This window comes from Triturus cristatus, chromosome 5_2 (genome assembly GCF_964204655.1).
Source record: "Triturus cristatus chromosome 5_2, aTriCri1.1, whole genome shotgun sequence".
In the NCBI taxonomy this organism is placed as follows: Eukaryota; Metazoa; Chordata; class Amphibia; order Caudata; family Salamandridae; genus Triturus; species Triturus cristatus.
Window position 1 is genome coordinate 1,102,647,154 of NC_140588.1, and position 10,759 is coordinate 1,102,657,912.

Here is a 10,759-nt window from a genome sequence, read left to right on the forward strand (position 1 = left end):
TTTTTATGAGAGGGATTAAGTTCCACAGACACTACAACTTCCTCTTCCTGTCCTTTGCAATCACTTTTTGTGTGTTATTGTGGTGGGTGGGCTGAGCATGTGTGTGGCGGCCATTTTAGCAAGGCATTCATTGTGCCTTTGCCATAGGCGTACATTGACTGTCTCCCATTTCTTGTGGTTGTTGTGGGTGTGTGGCGGCCATTTTGTGGAGCCATCCAAGCAGTCTGCTTGCTTTTGCCATCCGGTTCCAAGCTTGTGGCCTAGTCTGCCAGTAGGCCCAGAGGTAGTCAGCCTCCAATCTTTGGTGCTTTTTTTAAATGTACAGTTTGTGTTGTCTGTTGATTTTCTTTTACACAATGGATGGCTGAGCCTGAACTAAACTTATCGCTATCTCAAAGTAGTACACAATCAACGCAGGAGGGAACATCATCAACACAGCAGATAAGTGGTCAACAGCCGCAGTCACCGCCCGCAATAGTAGCTGTTGTTCCTCCCGAAGTAGGGGCAGTTCAGGAAATTGAGCCTCATGCAGAGGAAGAAGAGGAAGCCACTCCTTTAGAAGTTGCATTGGCTTTTAAATCCCCAGCAAGGAAAAGGAGGGTTAGTACATCAAGTTCTTCACCAAGCCCCCCTTCTGATGATCTAGATGTCACTTGGAAGCCACAAACTGAGTCTGAGAGGGAAACACATCACAAGAGCAGGCATGGGAAAAGGAAGGTTCCACAAAGCCTTACACTTATGGATGTTGATGTAGAAGAGCAGGTTGATGATGATGATGATGATGAGCCAGTCATCACAAACATCACTCCCGGGCCTGAGGAGATGGAGAGCAACATTTTTACATTATCCAAAATGGATGCGAGGGATGTAGCACGCATACCTCCAACACAGGTAACACCAACACGACCTCCAGCTTCCATATTTACATTAGCAAAGGGCCGGCAGCGTCCTACATCCAGCACAACAAGCACCACCTCAGCAGAAGTAGGTAGTGGTCCTGCACAGAGTCAAATTCAACACACACCCTCCAGTTCATCCGGCATTGGAAGTTGGAGTGGCACCTCCAGCAGGAGACAAAAGTTAAGCTCCCCAGTGTGGGACTACTTTACGGTTAGCCCAAAGGAGGAGAACATTGCTGTATGCTCCGTTTGTCATTCCTGTGTTAGCCGTGGAAAGCTTGGTACAAACTATGGTACCGGAGGCCAAATGACCCATCTGAAAAAACACCACGCAATCCAGTGGGAGGAGCACCTTAGGCTCATCAAAACTGGAACCATTGCTGTTGGGCTTAAACGAGTAGAAAGTCCGCTCACGGTGGAACAGGAAGAAGAGGGAGACATTCTCTGTGCTAGTGGTACACAAAGTAGCCCTGTCCCCAGCACTGCAATGGTAACGCCCACATCCTCAGCCACATCTCATTGGCACAAGAGTAAGAGCCAGCCTGAGACACCAAGGAGTACTGCTGGCCCAAAAAGTGCGACGTCGACCACAGGAAGGAATACCATGCAGCCTACCATTCTTAGCATGTTTAGTAGGCCGGAGGGGCAGTACGAGCGCAATCACCCAATAACACGTTTGTACAATGCTAAGCTAGCACTGGACCTTCTCCCTTTTTCTTTTGTTGAAGGGGTGGGTTTTCTTGAGTTTGTGACCACCATCTGCCCAAAATGGAAAGTTCCCAGCCGCTACTATTTTGCAAGAGTTGCTGTTCCAGCACTACATCACGACGTGCTGGAATTGCTTGGAAAAGCCTTAAAAAAGAGTGCTGTTCAGAGTATACACCTGACAACAGACATGTGGACCAGTTGCCAAGCCACTAATTACTAACCCCGGGCGTAGCACTACGCTTCGCCCACGTAGTGTACGTAGCGCAGCCTGCTTCGCACTTTCCGAAGTAGGCGAAGCAGGGCAGCGCTACGCACACGCCGAGGGCGAAGCGTAGCTGCTTGCCACCCGCCACCCACCTCCCGCCCGCCCTTCTTTTAAATATATGAGCAATGAAAAATAAAGTAAAGTAAGTCGACTTACCCGTAAGCGCGGCGTCTCCGGGGCTCCCTCTTTCAGTTTCTAATTTCTTCTGGCAAATGCGCATGCGCGGACACCCGCGCATGCGCATTTCTCGCGAGAAATGCGCATGCGCGGGCGTCCGCGCATGCGCATTTGCCAGAAGAAATTAGAAACTGAAAGAGGGAGCCCCGGAGACGCCGCGCTTACGGGTAAGTCGACTTACTTTTACTTTATTTTTCATTGCTTATAATATTTAAAAGAATGGCGGGTGGGAGGTGGGTGGCACGTAGTGGGGCTACGCGAAGCGCGTAGTGTGCGTAGATTTGGGCACACTACGTGCTGCTTCACGTAGCCCCACTACGCCCACTACGCCCACCCTTACTAATTACATGTGCATCACTGCACACTGGGTCTCTTTTTCGGGTGTTTAAGATAAGATATCTGACGGCGTTGTTGACACCGCTGAGATTTTTAAAGACACTCGCAAACATGCAACTGTAGCCATGTTTGCAATGGAGAAATCTCATACTGCTGCTAACATTTTGGATGAGTTTAACAGCAAGGTGTTTGAGTGGCTGCGACCAAGAGGTCTTACCATTGGTTTTGTTGCCACGGACAATGGCAGTTATGTAGTTCGGGCCATGAAAGATGGTGGCTATTTCAGGGTGCCATGTTTGGCACACTGCATTAACATTGTTGTGCAAGACTTTCTGAAAAATGAAAGCAAAGTCAGCAGCTTACTGACCACCTGCAGAAGAATATGCACACATTTCAACCATTCTTTTAAAGCCCAGAAGGAGCTGAGGGTGATTCAACGTGAGCATAAAATGCCAGTCAAAGCACTCATCCAAGAGGTGCCAACACGTTGGAACTCAACGTATTACATGCTTGAGCGTCTGTTTGAGCAGTACATACCACTTAATGCTTATGTCATGAAAAGGTCAGGGGATCCTACAGTGAAAGGCATGAGAGTTGAGATGGCCCAATGGGACCTTGTCAAAAGCCTGACAGAGATGCTACTTCCTTTTGAGGTCTTCACCCGTGAAGTGAGCCGGGAGGACTGTACTATGGGCCAAGCTATCCCATTGTTGTACATGCTAGAGCAAGAGCTGAAGGAGGTGGCAGAAATGTACGCAGGTGTGGATGACAAAGTAGACGCACATTATTTGGCACCTTATCCGCTCGCTTATCTCACAATACAAGGATTCAAAATAACATTCTGTCAGATCCACATTACATTACTGCCTCAATTTTGGATCCACGTTACAAATTATTGCTGCGCAGTAATGAAGTCATTCCTTTTTCAGAAGTGAATGTGGCCCAGTACAAAACTTTGATAGCTGAGGAAGCCACTGAGTTTGAAAACGAAAGGATCTTCATTAAAGGCCCTCCCCTCCAGGGCAGAAAAAGTACTGCAGGGCACCCAGAACGAAGTTCTACTTCAGAGGCCAAGAGCAGTGCGTTTGCCTCCCAGCAGTCAACACTGCCAGCAGCAATAACATCAACAGCACCAACAGGATCATCAGGCACATTTACAAAAACGGCAGGTGATTGGTTTCTACGGAAAGGGTATTGCACATCAATGACTGATGCAAAGGCAAAAGAGGCCCAGGAAATCGGAGCACCCCTGAACATTGAGCGGATGGTTCAGGCCTATCTAGATGACACAACAGAGGTCTACATGGAGCAAAGCTCATTGGGGTATTGGTATGGGAAAAAAAGCCAATGGCCAGTGCTCAGCAGGCTGGCGATAAAGTATGTGGCTTGCCCTGTTGCAAGTGTCTCTTCAGAGCGTGTTTTCAGTGCTGCTGGTGCCATTGTTACTGTCAAAAGGACCAGTCTCTCGCCCAAAAGTGCTGAGAGGTTAACCATGATCAAAATGAATCAACACTTTATACCACCAGAGTACAAAATACGTGAATCACAGGAGGAAGAGGAGAGCGACTTTGATGACATAAGTAGTGGATTGTTAGACGTACTGCTGTCCGAACCACCAGAGTTTGAGGACGAGCTCCTCTTCCCTGACAACTAGGCTTTCAAATTGTTCTCCCTTCCCTTATTTGTGTGTGACTGTGTGTATCTGTTTTTCTGGTTCAAAATCTACATTCACAACAAAGCCATCAACAGTCTCCTCTTTTTATTTCCCTATTGGAGTTGCACGTCTGTGCATAACTGTCCACTCCACTCCTCAGGGTCCTGCTCCATGTTCCTTACTCTCCCTAAGTACATTTCAAGGAAGTCAGACATTGGATGGAGATGGAGAATAGTACAATATAGGTTGCCTCTAACAGTCCCTCCATAAGAAGTGAATCGTGACTCCACCTATATTCCATTTTGTTTCCAATCCGAAAGAAACTCATCACTGACTGGCAGAAGGCTAGGCAGGCATCAGATCAGACAGCCAAAGAGAACACCAAGACAGGTAATGAGTGATTATTGTGAATGATGGTGGCATGCATTGCATTGGATGCTGGCTGACTACGAAGAATTGTGCATGCCATGAAATAGAACTATACTAGTTTATCGACAAAGTAAAACTGACTCAGGTGTGGTGACAGTTAATGTTTCCTTGTTGTTTAATAATGACCACATTGTACTCCTACCACTGCAGGTGCCGGCCAATATCCGTTGCAATTTGGTAATATGGAATATATTATAAACTTAATCAGTCACTACAGACTGAGTTGGTGTTGGAGAATATGTTCCACACGGTCACCATCATTGAGGATGCTGAGCATACTATCTTTGCACACAGTCAGTTGGATTGGAGAAAATTGATGGAATAACTGCGTTTCATGGGCTGACTTAAAGGTAAAAAGTTTGAACAAGAACCACAGCAGACCTAGGCTAGATGTCCGTGTAGTGGTGTGGACTGGAGTAGAGTGTAGTGGTATGACGGACAGTGGCGCATTGATTTAGTCACTTCATTGGGAAAATTCTAGGTTACTGCAGTGCATATGACATTTCTCAGGCTCAGTCAAAATATAAGTAAGGGGTAGGGTGCCTGGCCTGTGCCGCGGTTCTCCTGTTCTGTGGCTGTGCTGGCTCCTGAATCCTGTCCCGATGTTGTTGTACCTTAATGCTGTAGAGTAGACACACTATGTAGCCTATCCAAGCTGCCTCAGTCTGAAAGTGCTCTCTCCAGAGTGTTGTCTTGCACTCCACTGTAATTGAGTTTATTGTTGTAAATGCTGTAATTTTTCAATACCCCGTTTGTTTTTCCATCTACACTTACAGGCCGGCCTTTACCCTGTGCTACAGTGGGAGAAACGACTCACACGTACCTTACCAATCCGCATCAGGCGTTTCATGGGCTGACATAAAAGGTAAAAAGTTTGAACAAGAACCACAGCAGACCTAGGCTAGATGTCCGTGTAGTGGTGTGGACTGGAGTAGAGTGTAGTGGTATGACGGACAGTGGCACATTGATTTAGTCACTTCAATGGGAAAATTCTAGGTTGCTGCAGTGCATATGACATTTCTCTGGCTCGGTCAAAATGTAAGTAAGGGGTAGGGTGCCTGGCCTGTGCCGCGGTTCTCCTGTTCTGTGGCTGTGCTGGCTCCTGAATCCTGTCCCGTTGTTGTTGTACCTTAATGCTGTAGAGTAGACACACTATGTAGCCTATCCAAGCTGCCTCAGTCTGAAAGTGTTCTCTCCAGAGTGTTGTCTTGCACTCCACTGTAATTGAGTTTATTGTTGTAAATGCTGTAATTTTTCAATACCCCGTTTGTTTTTCCATCTAGACTTACAGGCTGGCCTTTACCCTGTGATACAGTGGGAGAAACGACTCACACGTACCTTACCAATCCGCATCAGGCAGGCAGTGGTACCCAAGATTGATGTGCGGAGTGTCCATGGAAGGGAGGACCAAGAAGAATGACGAGAATGATGCAACTCCACATTTGGACCAGGATAATACAGTAACTTTAGTATCATCATTCGTCTTTACATTTATTTGCTTGCTTTTTTCTCTTTAATCATTACGACTGTGTGTTGTGGTTTGTTTGTTAATTTATCCAACTTTTTTTTAATTTCCTTAGCTAGCTTGAAAAATAAAAGTAAGCCCGGTACAGCATGTAATTGGGTTCGGTCTGAGCTCTGAGGGCGTCAGACAGGCAAGGCAAATTTCAATTTCGTCCCTGACTGTACTGTCTCATTGGGTCATAGTAGTTATAGTACAACTCATTATCATTAACCATCAAGTTATCCTCCTCAGCATGCATGCATTTGCTTTCTCTCACTTCAGACTTTGATTTCTTTGATAATGGATCATGGTCGTCTTACAAGATTGTGTTTTACTTTTGTTGTGTCCATGCATATTGTCTGTTTTTCTTTCTCAAACCTTTCCCAAAACCCCACTTCCCATCCAATCATCAATCCCTAACCCTCTTCCCCCGGGCTGTGTGATTTATATTGAGGTGTGATGTGATGACTATGTACACCAATTGATCACACGCTTGCTGGGGCAGATGTGGTGAAAGCAACACTAATTGAATTTCAACTAAGGCAGGGCAAGGATCTTCTTCTGCTTGACCACCCATGCTGTAGTTTACTTTGTGTTCTGTTCCACTCCTCCTCCCAGAGTCTCAGTCAAGTGACTTTCTCTTTTTTTTTTCAAACGCTATTGCCAGTGTCTACTACTACCACCACAATAATGGCATCTACTCCGTCAATTTGGGAAACCAACCATGCAGCCATCAGTGTGTCGAACTTCATCATCAATCACAGGTAAGATAAGTTTGGTGGGAGGTATGGACTAGGAGGAGAGACTGACAGTACTATTATGACAATTAAAAATAACTCAGTGAGGGGTACTGCATCTATCGGTTTGTGTGTTACAAAATCGGCAGATCTTTTAAATCAAACACTGGCTGTGGGCATGCAGCAGCACGGAAACAAAGTAAACAACCATGTAACTTACATTGAATTCGGAAAACTGTAACCCACCACAAAACATTAACATCGTATAAATAAATAGTAAGTATATTTTTAATGTCCCCTAACAAAAATAAACTGTCCCGCTCTGACCTAACCCACCCCCCTCCCTAACACCAACGAAACGAAACGAAAGTCCAAAGTCCCAATGTCCTTAGAAATCCCCAACGCCCACAAACCCACCCACCAACAAAAGGAATTAAAAAAGGGGCAAACGACGAGGTCCTCTATTGTCGGCGAGCATTAAGGTGTTTGTCCACCAGGATCTTTACCCGCTCCTCCATGTTCTCCTCCAAGCGGGCCATCCGGCGGAGCAGCTGGCGGCGAAATCCCCTACAGTTACATCCAGGGTGGGGGGCAGCAGTGCTGGAAATAGAGGCGCGGCGGCGGGCGGATGCCGGACCACGGCGCCGTGAAAGTGGAGGCCGGGCCTGACTGGGGCCCGGGGCATTGGAGGAGGCTGCAGCTGCAGCCGCCTCCTCCTCCTCCTCCTCCTGAGCCACCAGCCGGCGATAATGCTCGCAGATGGCCTCCAGTTTCCGGCGCCGGGCCCTAGCGGCCAACTCCTTCCTTGATGGTTTAGTGGAAGGAGTATCATCTATATCAAGAAAGAAAAAGAACATGTTGGAGCCAATACTCTTAGCAAAACAGGAACACTAAAATCATTCAACACATAGTGTCACAGTATCACTAGCAAGCACAGTTCATAACATTTGGGATTTGGTGGTGGGGTAAGTATCTCTAATCCTACTTCCTTAGACTCTAACATTTGTGAGCGTTTCAGACATTATTTATAAATATAATCGTACTATGTATGTACTCCGGTACACCAGTCGTGCTGTTCTTATCTGTAGTTTAGCCCAATTACATAAACTTGTTGTAGGCGGCATGCCAGGTCCATCAGCTAAGCTTGCACCCAAGAGAAACAGATATGAGCCACATGATGCAGACTCACGTTAGTTTTATTTACTACTACTGTCTGCAGGTGGGGAAGCTCATATTTTTGTCTGACGCCTTACGGCCGTTGGCACTGGTCATACTCTGTTACATGAGGGCAAATGGCATGCACAATTTCACTTACACCCTGCCATGGGTACTACAAAAAGGCTGAATATTTATTGGATCCAACGATCATTGCTTATATTCATATTATAGATGCTGCTAGTGCTAATACGATATACGACATCAGGTCGGTAGCGGTCGGTGGTGGGAGCGCTGCCAGTCGGTGACGTGGGAAGGTGCAGGGTGGGGATAGTAAACGATGGATTAAGGACATTCACAGGTAATTAAAGAATACTTAAAAAAAAAAACATTGCTGCACACAGTAGCACACACTGCATCGCATTCGGCGGTGCAGTGCGCACCTTGAAAATAGTTTTATTTATTTTTTTGTTGATTACCTGTATTTGGCCGTAACAGTAATACACCGTTTACTCGCCAGTGCCACCCACCCGTCCCCTCCCCATGTCACCGCCCGCCAACAATCCCACCACCAACCGCTACTGCAGAGGGTACTTTGCTTTCATTGATTGTGTAACCAATATACATAAACATTAAACAACAGATAGGCCACCCTTTGCTGGCTGGCTGCCCCAATCGAAAATACATTAATAATAAAAGGTAGGGAGTGGTCCCCAGGAGGAAGGGGTTTCCGCTTGATAATATATGACGTGCTTGCAAACTACTGCAAGTGTACTGTATGCTCATAATACTACCTTGATTCCCCTAGGCTTTGCTACTGTCGCGCAGTTTCTTTTACATTTTCTTCAAAGTAAGATTCTCCAGTGACACTTTCCACCTATACTGTCTCTTGGTGATAGTACATCCAGGCATACATCCATTAAAGTAAACGTCTATCTTTTTGTATATATCTCTTAACAAACCTTAGTTGGTTTCATCAACAAACACCCATGCTTCTGCTCCTTCCTTCCTTGCTGATTCTTGCTATCTAGTACTATCCACCCATACTGTGTCGCCAACCCAGGCAGGCATTCTTTCACCTTCCACCAATCCTTCAACAACCCATGCATCTGATCTTATTACTATCAGCCACCTATGCATGCTTCCAACAACATATCCTTCTCTGCCGGTCAGTCATAGTGGTTATCTCGCCCGTCCTTCCACCCTTAGTGCTTTCCCTCTTTGTTCAACACATCCATGAAGGTCATCTGATCTGAGTTTGTCTTCTCCATAAAACATTCACAGCTGATTTTGGAGTCAAATAGAAGAGGCCATTGGTTACTCTACTCACGCTGGTAATGCTATGTAAAGGGTGTCTTCTTCAACCGTTGTATAATAAGTCGCACAGTACAGTGAAATAGTGAACACAGTTCCATCTAGCTGTAATGTCAAGAAGTAATGAATATAACTTACCTCCGCCGGCCACTGCTGCTGGATCCCCCCTGGGCCCTGTGTCTCCTGCAGGTGCCGCCAGTTCGCCTGCCCCCTCCGGAATGGCCACATCGTTGGCCCCGACGGCACTGGTGGATGGTAGTGTGCCTAGAAAAAAGCATCACAAATATTTTAGATGCCTGTAAACCTCCCCCTATTTTAAGTGTTCACTTGGAACATTGAAAACAAAGTTAATGCGATGCAACATACATCAGCACTAGACAGTAAGTACAGTCAGTAGACAGACACTAGTAGGATATGGTTCCACTTCCTAGGGTCATCTAGTCCTACTCTACTCTTTTGAAAGTTAGCCTGAGCCATGAGTAACCCTTTTAGATTCATCATGTCGACTACTACACTTTTGGTGCATATTATACCTGCCAGCTTATTGACATGTGCAGTAGATGCCTTTAAGGTCGCTTGACTGTTGTGTACAAGTGAAGAGGTCGAAAAAAAACCAACTTATTGACTTTGTTTAGTTTATATTGCTTAGCCATCACACATACATGTTACACTTTTTGGCATGACTGCAAAATGCTAGCATTCACCAGTATACTATCTAACGGCTAACTCGCAGCGTTTTTCTCATATATCATAGGCGGAAGATTCCCTTCTACAAACCAGAGATTTACAGAGCATATTGGATGCAAGATGATGTAACCAGTATTTCTACGTTCTACGGTGAGGGGTCTTCCAGAATTCAAAAGATCTTGGCTCTTGTTCTTGTTGCCAATAATGCACTTGTAAATGTTTACTGTTTTAATGTTAGGCTTTTTGCTGGCTTATTGACTATGGCTGTCGTAAATTAAATTTCATATTAACGATGTACAGAGTTTGATACTTGTTTCAAATAAACCTTTTGAACTTACACATAGACTCTGTGGTATTTGGTGTGGTGGAGTGGACTTACACAAGTGTGTGAGCAAAATGGTGTTTGTTATTATGTTCTGGGTTGTCTCTGTCTCAGTCATCATCAACATTGTGTATCGTCTTCGTGGGGGGGTCGGGAGTGGGACCCTAATGTGAGACACTATAGCTAGTCGTTAGGGGATCCTGGGTTCTTCGGACTGAGGTGTGATCAGTAAGATCCAACCTCCCATCAGCAACATCCTATTTTGTTGTGCATAGTTCTGTATGTGGCTCTGCAGAATCCTAGACAATAGTAGTATCATGTACTATCCGATCAAAAATACTAGTCAAATATCTGGTTGGGCATTTTGTTTGTGGTAATTGTCAAAGCCTCAACATTGAGAAGACTTGAAGAGGACAACCCAAAGGACAGGACCCAGTGGCTAGAGCTGTTGGTCAATCAGAGTTTTATTGTTGCAAAGAAAACCTTCTATTAAAGAGTGGGCAACTGTGCAAGCTTCGCTACACACAAAGTAATAATAGTAATAGTAGTAGTAGTATTAGTAGCACAGAGAG

The 10,759-nt window shown here is 45.6% G+C and overlaps 1 long non-coding RNA gene across 1 annotated transcript; it reads left to right on the forward strand.

The window, feature by feature from the left end:
- Positions 1 to 4,686: 4,686 nt before the first annotated feature.
- On the forward strand, positions 4,687 to 10,202 carry LOC146829774 (uncharacterized). The gene is made up of 4 exons (XR_014962296.1): positions 4,687 to 4,818; positions 5,245 to 5,333; positions 5,752 to 6,736; positions 9,933 to 10,202. It is a non-coding gene; the product is annotated as an uncharacterized LOC146829774 (long non-coding RNA).
- The last annotated feature ends 557 nt before the right edge of the window (positions 10,203 to 10,759 follow it).